Source organism: Palaemon carinicauda, chromosome 4 (assembly GCF_036898095.1).
Source record: "Palaemon carinicauda isolate YSFRI2023 chromosome 4, ASM3689809v2, whole genome shotgun sequence".
In the NCBI taxonomy this organism is placed as follows: domain Eukaryota; kingdom Metazoa; phylum Arthropoda; class Malacostraca; order Decapoda; family Palaemonidae; genus Palaemon; species Palaemon carinicauda.
In genome coordinates, this window is record NC_090728.1 from 33,628,226 (window position 1) to 33,644,124 (window position 15,899).

Genomic DNA, 15,899 nt, shown 5'->3' on the forward strand with positions numbered 1-15,899 from the left:
GGGAGAAAGAGCAATCTTCTAATGGTTTTAATACAGTATGGCCTGCTTAACACTTTTGTAAGACTCCAAGTTTCTAATGCATAAGTTATTACTGCTAGGACGATCTGATTAAATACTTTTCTGTTCAGAAAAAGTGGCCTTCTACTTTTTATAATGGCATTTTGTTTACCAAAAGTTCTCCATCCGAAGTTTATCCTTCTTTCAATTTGGTCTCATGTCCTTGGGAAACAAGTACGTATATTCATAAATTATCTCTAATGATTCTTTATTACCCTTATTTGTTGCCTCTGCATTTTAATTAAACATTATCTTAGTTTTACATATATTAATTTTCAGTCCTATATTTTGTCATTCTCTATTCGAATCTTCTATCAACTTTTGCAATTACTCCCATGATTCACTAGATGAAACTACGTACATTTGTAAATCTTAAGTTGTTAAGGTATTCCCCATAAATGTTAATTCCTACATTTTCCCAATCTAAATTCTGAAAACACTTCTTCTATGCATGCTGTGAATAATTCAAGAGAGATGTGGTCTCCCTGTCCAACTCCTTTCCCAGTCGGAACTTACACGATCTTTATGTTGATCTAGGGTTGCTGTACTTCCTGTATAGATATCTTCAAGTGTTCTAACATAAGATTCATCTATCCCTTGTCTTTGAGGGGCTTTCATTGCTGATGGAGTTTTTAAAAGAATCAAAAGCTTTCTGATAGTCTTGTGACGGCCGAGAGAAAGGTTATGACTCAAAGGCAGGATGCAATCAACTGAGTAACTTTATTAAAGAACACTCTCCTTTATATACAAAACCTCAAGGCAACAGGAAAATACATGTTCGAGAAAATGACAATGTTACATAGGCGACACGCAGACATGTTTGTTCTGGTTCTTTTTAGTGCGAGGGAAGAGCGCAGATACAAGCATAATATATACAAAATAATTTATGTACGATCGTGTGACACACGGTTGGTACAGTCTATAAATAACACACATGGTGGTTTGTCATACTATGTTGATTTTTTTCATTAGCTGCTTAATTACATGGATTTTGGACAGTTGTTGAATACCCTCATCTAATGACTGCCTGCCCTCTTGGTTGATTAAAGTCTAGCTGTCTTTCTATTCCGCCTAATATGATCTTTGAAAATATCTTACATATTACTGAGAGTAAACTTATTGGGCAGCAATTTTTCAGGTCTTTTGTATCTCCCTTTATTTTTGAATTAGCATAATGATAAAGTTTTTCCAAGCTGTATCTGGCAGATATTTTTATGTAAAGTTCATCAATTTTTACTACTATGAAATCTCCTCCCTATATATATATATATATATATATATATATATATATACTGTATATATATATATATATATATATATATATATATATATATATATATATATATATATATATATATATATATATATATATATATATATATATAATTATTTTCGATTTAATACAGCAGTAAATTTCAACCGAGTCCTCCATCTCTCCTATTATAAGTTCTGTATACATCAAAGTCAGATGTAAATCTCAGTATCATTCAATTTTTTGTCTTTGCATGCCCTGTTGGTGTGCATATTCCTGATGATGAATTAAGTGCTATTGTTTACTTTGCTGAATTTAATTCGATATGACCTTTTTAAGGAGATTAAACCCTGAGTTTACTTCTGTATCTATATATATATATATATATATATATATATATATATATATATATATATATATATATATATATATATATATGTATATATATATGTATATATATATATATATATATATATATATATATATATATATATATATATATATATACACTTATGTATATGTATGTGTACATTGGTATAGCTATATCAATATTTACTTTTTATTTTTCTTTCTTAATTTATTATACTATTTTAGTTGTATTATTGCCCGAAGAGCTCTGCTCCACATGGGCTTAGACCGAGTCTTTTTTTGTAAATCTTTTGTATGTAAATATTTTTTGTCCAATAAACATTATTATTATTATTATTATTATTATTATTATTATTATTATTATTATTATTATTATTATTATTATTATTATTATTATTATTATTATTAAGTGACAATAAAATTTTTGAGGGAGTAATATCAATTCTCAGAAAGCTTTGATATGGCTGTTTAATCGGTTAGCTTTCGCTTTGTTCAGTATCTGGAAATTTTAATGCGATTGCAATGTAATTTGATTGCTACGATTTTTGTTCAAAATCACTTGTAATCTACGTGGCATGAAACCCCCATAATTCTATAATTTTTCAATAAGTTTACCGGGTCTAAATGTAACATGTTTCAAACAAAGCTGAGGTTTTAATTTGCGAGGTAACTAGCATGGTGTCTTTGTTGTTTATATAAAACAAGAATAGTAAAGTAGATAAGAGAGAAAAAAAGGGAAATATTAGCATGGTGTCTTTGTTGTTTATATAAAACAAGAATAGTAAAGTAGATAAGAGAGAAAAAAAGGGAAATATTAGCATGGTGTCTTTGTTGTTTATATAAAACAAGAATAGTAAAGTAGATAAGAGAGAAAAAAAGGGAAATATTAGCATGGTGTCTTTGTTGTTTATATAAAACAAGAATAGTAAAGTAGATAAGAGAGAAAAAAAGGGAAATATTAGCATGGTGTCTTTGTTGTTTATATAAAACAAGAATAGTAAAGTAGATAAGAGAGAAAAAAAGGGAAATATTAGCATGGTGTCTTTGTTGTTTATATAAAACAAGAATAGTAAAGTAGATAAGAGAGAAAAAAAGGGAAATATTAGCATGGTGTCTTTGTTGTTTATATAAAACAAGAATAGTAAAGTAGATAAGAGAGAAAAAAAGGGAAATATTAGCATGGTGTCTTTGTTGTTTATATAAAACAAGAATAGTAAAGTAGATAAGAGAGAAAAAAAGGGAAATATTAGCATGGTGTCTTTGTTGTTTATATAAAACAAGAATAGTAAAGTAGATAAGAGAGAAAAAAAGGGAAATATTAGCATGGTGTCTTTGTTGTTTATATAAAACAAGAATAGTAAAGTAGATAAGAGAGAAAAAAAGGGAAATATTAGCATGGTGTCTTTGTTGTTTATATAAAACAAGAATAGTAAAGTAGATAAGAGAGAAAAAAAAAAGGGAAATATTAGCATGGTGTCTTTGTTGTTTATACAAAACAAGAATAGTAAAGTAGATAAGAGAGAAAAAAAAAGGGAAATATTAGCATGGTGTCTTTGTTGTTTATACAAAACAAGAATAGTAAAGTAGATAAGAGAGAAAAAAAAAGGGAAATATTAGCATGGTGTCTTTGTTGTTTATACAAAACAAGAATAGTAAAGTAGATAAGAGAGAAAAAAAGGGAAATATTAGCATGGTGTCTTTGTTGTTTATACAAAACAAGAATAGTAAAGTAGATAAGAGAGAAAAAAAGGGAAATATTAGCATGGTGTCTTTGTTGTTTATACAAAACAAGAATAGTAAAGTAGATAAGAGAGAAAAAAAGGGAAATATTAGCATGGTGTCTTTGTTGTTTATACAAAACAAGAATAGTAAAGTAGATAAGAGAGAAAAAAAGGGAAATATTAGCATGGTGTCTTTGTTGTTTATACAAAACAAGAATAGTAAAGTAGATAAGAGAGAAAAAAAGGGAAATATTAGCATGGTGTCTTTGTTGTTTATACAAAACAAGAATAGTAAAGTAGATAAGAGAGAAAAAAAGGGAAATATTAGCATGGTGTCTTTGTTGTTTATACAAAACAAGAATAGTAAAGTAGATAAGAGAGAAAAAAAGGGAAATATTAGCATGGTGTCTTTGTTGTTTATACAAAACAAGAATAGTAACGTAGATAAGAGAGAAAAAAAGGGAAATATTAGCATGGTGTCTTTGTTGTTTATACAAAACAAGAATAGTAAAGTAGATAAGAGAGAAAAAAAGGGAAATATTAGCATGGTGTCTTTGTTGTTTATACAAAACAAGAATAGTAAAGTAGATAAGAGAGAAAAAAAGGGAAATATTAGCATGGTGTCTTTGTTGTTTATACAAAACAAGAATAGTAAAGTAGATAAGAGAGAAAAAAAGGGAAATATTAGCATGGTGTCTTTGTTGTTTATACAAAACAAGAATAGTAAAGTAGATAAGAGAGAAAAAAAGGGAAATATTAGCATGGTGTCTTTGTTGTTTATACAAAACAAGAATAGTAAAGTAGATAAGTGAGAAAAAAAGGGAAATATTAGCATGGTGTCTTTGTTGTTTATACAAAACAAGAATAGTAAAGAAGATAAGTGAGAAAAAAGGGAAATATTAGCATGGTGTCTTTGTTGTTTATACAAAACAAGAATAGTAAAGAAGATAAGAGAGAAAAAAGGGAAATATTAGCATGGTGTCTTTGTTGTTTATATAAAACAAGAATAGTAAAGTAGATAAGAGAGAAAAAAGGGAAATATTAGCATGGTGTCTTTATTGTTTATATAAAACAAGAATAGAAAAGTAGATAAGAGAGAAAAAAGGGAAATATTAGCATGGTGTCTTTGTTGTTTATATAAAACAAGAATAGTAAAGTAGATAAGAGAGAAAAAAGGGAAATATTAGCATGGTGTCTTTGTTGTTTATACAAAACAAGAATAGTAAAGAAGATAAGAGAGAAAAAAAGGGAAATATTAGCATGGTGTCTTTGTTGTTTATACAAAACAAGAATAGTAAAGAAGATAAGAGAGAAAAAAAGGGAAATATTAGCATGGTGTCTTTGTTGTTTATATAAAACAAGAATAGTAAAGAAGATAAGAGAGAAAAAAAGGGAAATATTAGCATGGTGTCTCTGTTGTTTATATAAAACAAGAATAGTAAAGAAGATAAGAGAGAAAAAAAGGGAAATATTAGCATGGTGTCTCTGTTGTTTATATAAAACAAGAATAGTAAAGAAGATAAGAGAGAAAAAAAGGGAAATATTAGCATGGTGTCTCTGTTGTTTATATAAAACAAGAATAGTAAAGAAGATAAGAGAGAAAAAAAGGGAAATATTAGCATGGTGTCTCTGTTGTTTATATAAAACAAGAATAGTAAAGAAGATAAGAGAGAAAAAAAGGGAAATATTAGCATGGTGTCTCTGTTGTTTATATAAAACAAGAATAGTAAAGAAGATAAGAGAGAAAAAAAGGGAAATATTAGCATGGTGTCTTTGTTGTTTATATAAAACAAGAATAGTAAAGAAGATAAGAGAGAAAAAAAGGGAAATATTAGCATGGTGTCTCTGTTGTTTATATAAAACAAGAATAGTAAAGAAGATAAGAGAGAAAAAAAGGGAAATATTAGCATGGTGTCTCTGTTGTTTATATAAAACAAGAATAGTAAAGAAGATAAGAGAGAAAAAAAGGGAAATATTAGCATGGTGTCTTTGTTGTTTATATAAAACAAGAATAGTAAAGAAGATAAGAGAGAAAAAAAGGGAAATATTAGCATGGTGTCTCTGTTGTTTATATAAAACAAGAATAGTAAAGTAGATAAGAGAGAAAAAAGGGAAATATTAGCATGGTGTCTCTGTTGTTTATATAAAACAAGAATAGTAAAGAAGATAAGAGAGAAAAAAAGGGAAATATTAGCATGGTGTCTTTGTTGTTTATATAAAACAAGAATAGTAAAGTAGATAAGAGAGAAAAAAGGGAAATGTTAGCATGGTGTCTTTGTTGTTTATATAAAACTAGAATAGTAAAGAAGATAAGTGAGAAAAAAGGGAAATATTAGCATGGTGTCTTTGTTGTTTATATAAAACAAGAATAGTAAAGAAGATAAGAGAGAAAAAAGGGAAATATTAGCATGGTGTCTTTGTTGTTTATACAAAACAAGAATAGTAAAGAAGATAAGAGAGAAAAAAAGGGAAATATTAGCATGGTGTCTTTGTTGTTTATATAAAACAAGAATAGTAAAGAAGATAAGAGAGAAAAAAAGGGAAATATTAGCATGGTGTCTTTGTTGTTTATATAAAACAAGAATAGTAAAGTAGATAAGAGAGAAAGAAGGGAAATATTAGCATGGTGTCTTTGTTGTTTATATAAAACAAGAATAGTAAAGAAGATAAGTGAGAAAAAAGGGAAATATTAGCATGGTGTCTTTGTTGTTTATATAAAACAAGAATAGTAAAGAAGATAAGAGAGAAAAAAGGGAAATATTAGCATGGTGTCTTTGTTGTTTATATAAAACAAGAATAGTAAAGTAGATAAGAGAGAAAAAAGGGAAATATTAGCATGGTGTCTTTATTGTTTATATAAAACAAGAATAGAAAAGTAGATAAGAGAGAAAAAAGGGAAATATTAGCATGGTGTCTTTGTTGTTTATATAAAACAAGAATAGTAAAGTAGATAAGAGAGAAAAAAGGGAAATATTAGCATGGTGTCTTTGTTGTTTATATAAAACAAGAATAGTAAAGAAGATAAGAGAGAAAAAAAGGGAAATATTAGCATGGTGTCTTTGTTGTTTATATAAAACAAGAATAGTAAAGAAGATAAGAGAGAAAAAAAGGGAAATATTAGCATGGTGTCTTTGTTGTTTATATAAAACAAGAATAGTAAAGTAGATAAGAGAGAAAAAAGGGAAATATTAGCATGGTGTCTTTGTTGTTTATATAAAACTAGAATAGTAAAGAAGATAAGTGAGAAAAAAGGGAAATATTAGCATGGTGTCTTTGTTGTTTATATAAAACAAGAATAGTAAAGAAGATAAGTGAGAAAAAAGGGAAATATTAGCATGGTGTCTTTGTTGTTTATATAAAACAAGAATAGTAAAGTAGATAAGAGAGAAAAAAAAGGGAAATATTAGCATGGTGTCTTTGTTGTTTATACAAAACAAGAATAGTAAAGAAGATAAGTGAGAAAAAAGGGAAATATTAGCACGGTGTCTTTGTTGTTTATATAAAACAAGAATAGTAAAGTAGATAAGAGAGAAAAAAGGGAAATATTAGCATGGTGTCTTTGTTGTTTATACAAAACAAGAATAGTAAAGAAGATAAGTGAGAAAAAAGGGAAATATTAGCATGGTGTCTTTGTTGTTTATACAAAACAAGAATAGTAAAGAAGATAAGTGAGAAAAAAGGGAAATATTAGCACGGTGTCTTTGTTGTTTATATAAAACAAGAATAGTAAAGTAGATAAGAGAGAAAAAAGGGAAATATTAGCATGGTGTCTTTGTTGTTTATACAAAACAAGAATAGTAAAGAAGATAAGTGAGAAAAAAGGGAAATATTAGCACGGTGTCTTTGTTGTTTATATAAAACAAGAATAGTAAAGTAGATAAGAGAGAAAAAAGGGAAATATTAGCATGGTGTCTTTGTTGTTTATACAAAACAAGAATAGTAAAGAAGATAAGTGAGAAAAAAGGGAAATATTAGCATGGTGTCTTTGTTGTTTATACAAAACAAGAATAGTAAAGAAGATAAGTGAGAAAAAAGGGAAATATTAGCACGGTGTCTTTGTTGTTTATATAAAACAAGAATAGTAAAGTAGATAAGAGAGAAAAAAGGGAAATATTAGCATGGTGTCTTTGTTGTTTATACAAAACAAGAATAGTAAAGAAGATAAGTGAGAAAAAAGGGAAATATTAGCATGGTGTCTTTGTTGTTTATACAAAACAAGAATAGTAAAGAAGATAAGTGAGAAAAAAGGGAAATATTAGCACGGTGTCTTTGTTGTTTATATAAAACAAGAATAGTAAAGTAGATAAGAGAGAAAAAAGGGAAATATTAGCATGGTGTCTTTGTTGTTTATACAAAACAAGAATAGTAAAGAAGATAAGTGAGAAAAAAGGGAAATATTAGCACGGTGTCTTTGTTGTTTATATAAAACAAGAATAGTAAAGTAGATAAGAGAGAAAAAAGGGAAATATTAGCATGGTGTCTTTGTTGTTTATACAAAACAAGAATAGTAAAGAAGATAAGTGAGAAAAAAGGGAAATATTAGCATGGTGTCTTTGTTGTTTATACAAAACAAGAATAGTAAAGAAGATAAGTGAGAAAAAAGGGAAATATTAGCACGGTGTCTTTGTTGTTTATATAAAACAAGAATAGTAAAGTAGATAAGAGAGAAAAAAGGGAAATATTAGCATGGTGTCTTTGTTGTTTATACAAAACAAGAATAGTAAAGAAGATAAGTGAGAAAAAAGGGAAATATTAGCATGGTGTCTTTGTTGTTTATACAAAACAAGAATAGTAAAGAAGATAAGTGAGAAAAAGGGGAAATATTAGCATGGTGTCTTTGTTGTTTATATAAAACAAGAATAGTAAAGTAGATAAGAGAGAAAAAAGGGAAATATTAGCATGGTGTCTTTGTTGTTTATATAAAACAAGAATAGTAAAGTAGATAAGAGAGAAAAAAAGGGAAATATTAGCATGGTGTCTTTGTTGTTTATATAAAACAAGAATAGTAAAGTAGATAAGTGAGAAAAAAAGGGAAATATTAGCATGGTGTCTTTGTTGTTTATATAAAACAAGAATAGTAAAGAAGATAAGTGAGAAAAAAGGGAAATATTAGCATGGTGTCTTTGTTGTTTATATAAAACAAGAATAGTAAAGAAGATAAGAGAGAAAAAAGGGAAATATTAGCATGGTGTCTTTGTTGTTTATATAAAACAAGAATAGTAAAGAAGATAAGAGAGAAAAAAGGGAAATATTAGCATGGTGTCTGTTGTTTATATAAAACAAGAATAGTAAAGTAGATAAGAGAGAAAAAAGGGAAATATTAGCATGGTGTCTTTGTTGTTTATATAAAACAAGAATAGTAAAGTAGATAAGAGAGAAAAAAGGGAAATATTAGCATGGTGTCTTTGTTGTTTATATAAAACAAGAATAGTAAAGTAGATAAGAGAGAAAAAAGGGAAATATTAGCATGGTGTCTTTGTTGTTTATATAAAACAAGAATAGTAAAGTAGATAAGAGAGAAAAAAGGGAAATATTAGCATGGTGTCTCTGTTGTTTATATAAAACAAGAATAGTAAAGTAGATAAGAGAGAAAAAAGGGAAATATTAGCATGGTGTCTTTGTTGTTTATATAAAACAAGAATAGTAAAGAAGATAAGTGAGAAAAAAGGGAAATATTAGCATGGTGTCTTTGTTGTTTATATAAAACAAGAATAGTAAAGAAGATAAGTGAGAAAAAAGGGAAATATTAGCATGGTGTCTTTGTTGTTTATATAAAACAAGAATAGTAAAGTAGATAAGAGAGAAAAAAGGGAAATATTAGCATGGTGTCTTTGTTGTTTATATAAAACAAGAATAGTAAAGAAGATAAGTGAGAAAAAAGGGAAATATTAGCATGGTGTCTTTGTTGTTTATATAAAACAAGAATAGTAAAGAAGATAAGTGAGAAAAAAGGGAAATATTAGCATGGTGTCTTTGTTGTTTATATAAAACAAGAATAGTAAAGAAGATAAGAGAGAAAAAAGGGAAATATTAGCATGGTGTCTTTGTTGTTTATATAAAACAAGAATAGTAAAGAAGATAAGTGAGAAAAAAGGGAAATATTAGCATGGTGTCTTTGTTGTTTATATAAAACAAGAATAGTAAAGAAGATAAGTGAGAAAAAAGGGAAATATTAGCATGGTGTCTTTGTTGTTTATATAAAACAAGAATAGTAAAGTAGATAAGAGAGAAAAAAGGGAAATATTAGCATGGTGTCTTTGTTGTTTATATAAAACAAGAATAGTAAAGAAGATAAGTGAGAAAAAAGGGAAATATTAGCATGGTGTCTTTGTTGTTTATATAAAACAAGAATAGTAAAGTAGATAAGAGAGAAAAAAGGGAAATATTAGCATGGTGTCTTTGTTGTTTATATAAAACAAGAATAGTAAAGAAGATAAGAGAGAAAAAAGGGAAATATTAGCATGGTGTCTTTGTTGTTTATATAAAACAAGAATAGTAAAGAAGATAAGTGAGAGAAAAAAGGGAAATATTAGCATGGTGTCTTTGTTGTTTATATAAAACAAGAATAGTAAAGTAGATAAGAGAGAAAAAAAAGGGAAATATTAGCATGGTGTCTTTGTTGTTTATATAAAACAAGAATAGTAAAGTAGATAAGAGAGAAAAAAAAGGGAAATATTAGCATGGTGTCTTTGTTGTTTATATAAAACAAGAATAGTAAAGAAGATAAGTGAGAAAAAAGGGAAATATTAGCATGGTGTCTTTGTTGTTTATATAAAACAAGAATAGTAAAGAAGATAAGAGAGAAAAAAGGGAAATATTAGCATGGTGTCTTTGTTGTTTATATAAAACAAGAATAGTAAAGTAGATAAGAGAGAAAAAAAGGGAAATATTAGCATGGTGTCTGTTGTTTATATAAAACAAGAATAGTAAAGTAGATAAGAGAGAAAAAAGGGAAATATTAGCATGGTGTCTTTGTTGTTTATATAAAACAAGAATAGTAAAGTAGATAAGAGAGAAAAAAGGGAAATATTAGCATGGTGTCTGTTGTTTATATAAAACAAGAATAGTAAAGTAGATAAGAGAGAAAAAAGGGAAATATTAGCATGGTGTCTGTTGTTTATATAAAACAAGAATAGTAAAGTAGATAAGAGAGAAAAAAAGGGAAATATTAGCATGGTGTCTTTGTTGTTTATATAAAACAAGAATAGTAAAGTAGATAAGAGAGAAAAAAAGGGAAATATTAGCATGGTGTCTTTGTTGTTTATATAAAACAAGAATAGTAAAGTAGATAAGAGAGAAAAAAAAAGGGAAATATTAGCATGGTGTCTCTGTTGTTTATATAAAACAAGAATAGTAAAGTAGATAAGAGAGAAAAAAAAGGGAAATATTAGCATGGTGTCTTTGTTGTTTATATAAAACAAGAATAGTAAAGAAGATAAGAGAGAAAAAAAAGGGAAATATTAGCATGGTGTCTTTGTTGTTTATATAAAACAAGAATAGTAAAGAAGATAAGAGAGAAAAAAAAGGGAAATATTAGCATGGTGTCTTTGTTGTTTATATAAAACAAGAATAGTAAAGAAGATAAGAGAGAAAAAAGGGAAATATTAGCATGGTGTCTTTGTTGTTTATATAAAACAAGAATAGTAAAGAAGATAAGAGAGAAAAAAGGGAAATATTAGCATGGTGTCTTTATTGTTTATATAAAACAAGAATAGTAAAGTAGATAAGTGAGAAAAAAGGGAAATATTAGCATTGTGTCTTTGTTGTTTATACAAAACAAGAATAGTAAGGAAGATAAGTGAGAAAAAAGGGAAATATTAGCATGGTGTCTTTGTTGTTTATATAAAACAAGAATAGTAAAGAAGATAAGAGAGAAAAAAAAGGGAAATATTAGCATGGTGTCTTTGTTGTTTATATAAAACAAGAATAGTAAAGTAGATAAGAGAGAAAAAAAAGGGAAATATTAGCATTGTGTCTTTGTTGTTTATACAAAACAAGAATAGTAAAGTAGATAAGAGAGAAAAAAAAGGGAAATATTAGCATGGTGTCTTTGTTGTTTATATAAAACAAGAATAGTAAAGTAGATAAGAGAGAAAAAAAAGGGAAATATTAGCATGGTGTCTTTGTTGTTTATATAAAACAAGAATAGTAAAGAAGATAAGTGAGAAAAAAGGGAAATATTAGCATGGTGTCTTTGTTGTTTATATAAAACAAGAATAGTAAAGTAGATAAGAGAGAAAAAAAGGGAAATATTAGCATGGTGTCTTTGTTGTTTATATAAAACAAGAATAGTAAAGAAGATAAGAGAGAAAAAAAAGGGAAATATTAGCATGGTGTCTTTGTTGTTTATATAAAACAAGAATAGTAAAGTAGATAAGAGAGAAAAAAAAGGGAAATATTAGCATGGTGTCTTTGTTGTTTATATAAAACAAGAATAGTAAAGTAGATAAGAGAGAAAAAAAAGGGAAATATTAGCATGGTGTCTTTGTTGTTTATATAAAACAAGAATAGTAAAGTAGATAAGAGAGAAAAAAAAGGGAAATATTAGCATGGTCTTTGTTGTTTATACAAAACAAGAATAGTAAAGAAGATAAGAGAGAAAAAAGGGAAATATTAGCATGGTGTCTTTGTTGTTTATATAAAACAAGAATAGTAAAGTAGATAAGAGAGAAAAAAAAGGGAAATATTAGCATGGTGTCTTTGTTGTTTATATAAAACAAGAATAGTAAAGTAGATAAGAGAGAAAAAAAGGGAAATATTAGCATGGTGTCTTTGTTGTTTATACAAAACAAGAATAGTAAAGTAGATAAGAGAGAAAAAAAGGGAAATATTAGCATGGTGTCTTTGTTGTTTATACAAAACAAGAATAGTAAAGAAGATAAGTGAGAAAAAAAGGGAAATATAAGCATGGTGTCTTTGTTGTTTATACAAAACAAGAATAGTAAAGTAGATAAGAGAGAAAAAAAAGGGAAATATTAGCATGGTGTCTTTGTTGTTTATACAAAACAAGAATAGTAAAGAAGATAAGAGAGAAAAAAAAGGGAAATATTAGCATGGTGTCTTTGTTGTTTATACAAAACAAGAATAGTAAAGTAGATAAGAGAGAAAAAAAAGGGAAATATTAGCATGGTGTCTTTGTTGTTTATACAAAACAAGAATAGTAAAGAAGATAAGAGAGAAAAAAAAGGGAAATATTAGCATGGTGTCTTTGTTGTTTATACAAAACAAGAATAGTAAAGTAGATAAGAGAGAAAAAAAGGGAAATATTAGCATGGTGTCTTTGTTGTTTATACAAAACAAGAATAGTAAAGTAGATAAGAGAGAAAAAAAAGGGAAATATTAGCATGGTGTCTTTGTTGTTTATACAAAACAAGAATAGTAAAGTAGATAAGAGAGAAAAAAAAGGGAAATATTAGCATGGTGTCTTTGTTGTTTATACAAAACAAGAATAGTAAAGTAGATAAGAGAGAAAAAAAGGGAAATATTAGCATGGTGTCTTTGTTGTTTATACAAAACAAGAATAGTAAAGTAGATAAGAGAGAAAAAAAAGGGAAATATTAGCATGGTGTCTTTGTTGTTTATACAAAACAAGAATAGTAAAGAAGATAAGAGAGAAAAAAAAGGGAAATATTAGCATGGTGTCTTTGTTGTTTATACAAAACAAGAATAGTAAAGTAGATAAGAGAGAAAAAAAGGGAAATATTAGCATGGTGTCTTTGTTGTTTATACAAAACAAGAATAGTAAAGTAGATAAGAGAGAAAAAAAGGGAAATATTAGCATGGTGTCTTTGTTGTTTATACAAAACAAGAATAGTAAAGTAGATAAGAGAGAAAAAAAGGGAAATATTAGCATGGTGTCTTTGTTGTTTATACAAAACAAGAATAGTAAAGTAGATAAGAGAGAAAAAAAGGGAAATATTAGCATGGTGTCTTTGTTGTTTATACAAAACAAGAATAGTAAAGAAGATAAGAGAGAAAAAAAAGGGAAATATTAGCATGGTGTCTTTGTTGTTTATACAAAACAAGAATAGTAAAGTAGATAAGAGAGAAAAAAAGGGAAATATTAGCATGGTGTCTTTGTTGTTTATACAAAACAAGAATAGTAAAGTAGATAAGAGAGAAAAAAAAGGGAAATATTAGCATGGTGTCTTTGTTGTTTATACAAAACAAGAATAGTAAAGTAGATAAGAGAGAAAAAAAAGGGAAATATTAGCATGGTGTCTTTGTTGTTTATACAAAACAAGAATAGTAAAGTAGATAAGAGAGAAAAAAAGGGAAATATTAGCATGGTGTCTTTGTTGTTTATACAAAACAAGAATAGTAAAGAAGATAAGAGAGAAAAAAAAGGGAAATATTAGCATGGTGTCTTTGTTGTTTATACAAAACAAGAATAGTAAAGTAGATAAGAGAGAAAAAAAGGGAAATATTAGCATGGTGTCTTTGTTGTTTATACAAAACAAGAATAGTAAAGTAGATAAGAGAGAAAAAAAGGGAAATATTAGCATGGTGTCTTTGTTGTTTATACAAAACAAGAATAGTAAAGAAGATAAGAGAGAAAAAAAAGGGAAATATTAGCATGGTGTCTTTGTTGTTTATACAAAACAAGAATAGTAAAGTAGATAAGAGAGAAAAAAAGGGAAATATTAGCATGGTGTCTTTGTTGTTTATACAAAACAAGAATAGTAAAGAAGATAAGAGAGAAAAAAAAGGGAAATATTAGCATGGTGTCTTTGTTGTTTATACAAAACAAGAATAGTAAAGTAGATAAGAGAGAAAAAAAGGGAAATATTAGCATGGTGTCTTTGTTGTTTATACAAAACAAGAATAGTAAAGAAGATAAGAGAGAAAAAAAAGGGAAATATTAGCATGGTGTCTTTGTTGTTTATACAAAACAAGAATAGTAAAGTAGATAAGAGAGAAAAAAAAGGGAAATATTAGCATGGTGTCTTTGTTGTTTATACAAAACAAGAATAGTAAAGAAGATAAGAGAGAAAAAAAAGGGAAATATTAGCATGGTGTCTTTGTTGTTTATACAAAACAAGAATAGTAAAGTAGATAAGAGAGAAAAAAAGGGAAATATTAGCATGGTGTCTTTGTTGTTTATACAAAACAAGAATAGTAAAGTAGATAAGAGAGAAAAAAAGGGAAATATTAGCATGGTGTCTTTGTTGTTTATACAAAACAAGAATAGTAAAGTAGATAAGAGAGAAAAAAAGGGAAATATTAGCATGGTGTCTTTGTTGTTTATACAAAACAAGAATAGTAAAGTAGATAAGAGAGAAAAAAAGGGAAATATTAGCATGGTGTCTTTGTTGTTTATACAAAACAAGAATAGTAAAGAAGATAAGAGAGAAAAAAAAGGGAAATATTAGCATGGTGTCTTTGTTGTTTATACAAAACAAGAATAGTAAAGAAGATAAGAGAGAAAAAAAAGGGAAATATTAGCATGGTGTCTTTGTTGTTTATACAAAACAAGAATAGTAAAGAAGATAAGAGAGAAAAAAAAGGGAAATATTAGCATGGTGTCTTTGTTGTTTATACAAAACAAGAATAGTAAAGAAGATAAGAGAGAAAAAAAAGGGAAATATTAGCATGGTGTCTTTGTTGTTTATACAAAACAAGAATAGTAAAGTAGATAAGAGAGAAAAAAAGGGAAATATTAGCATGGTGTCTTTGTTGTTTATACAAAACAAGAATAGTAAAGTAGATAAGAGAGAAAAAAAGGGAAATATTAGCATGGTGTCTTTGTTGTTTATACAAAACAAGAATAGTAAAGAAGATAAGAGAGAAAAAAAAGGGAAATATTAGCATGGTGTCTTTGTTGTTTATACAAAACAAGAATAGTAAAGAAGATAAGAGAGAAAAAAAAGGGAAATATTAGCATGGTGTCTTTGTTGTTTATACAAAACAAGAATAGTAAAGAAGATAAGAGAGAAAAAAAAGGGAAATATTAGCATGGTGTCTTTGTTGTTTATACAAAACAAGAATAGTAAAGAAGATAAGAGAGAAAAAAAAGGGAAATATTAGCATGGTGTCTTTGTTGTTTATACAAAACAAGAATAGTAAAGTAGATAAGAGAGAAAAAAAGGGAAATATTAGCATGGTGTCTTTGTTGTTTATACAAAACAAGAATAGTAAAGTAGATAAGAGAGAAAAAAAGGGAAATATTAGCATGGTGTCTTTGTTGTTTATACAAAACAAGAATAGTAAAGTAGATAAGAGAGAAAAAAAGGGAAATATTAGCATGGTGTCTTTGTTGTTTATACAAAACAAGAATAGTAAAGTAGATAAGAGAGAAAAAAAGGGAAATATTAGCATGGTGTCTTTGTTGTTTATACAAAACAAGAATAGTAAAGTAGATAAGAGAGAAAAAAAGGGAAATATTAGCATGGTGTCTTTGTTGTTTATACAAAACAAGAATAGTAAAGTAGATAAGAGAGAAAAAAAGGGAAATATTAGCATGGTGTCTTTGTTGTTTATACAAAACAAGAATAGTAAAG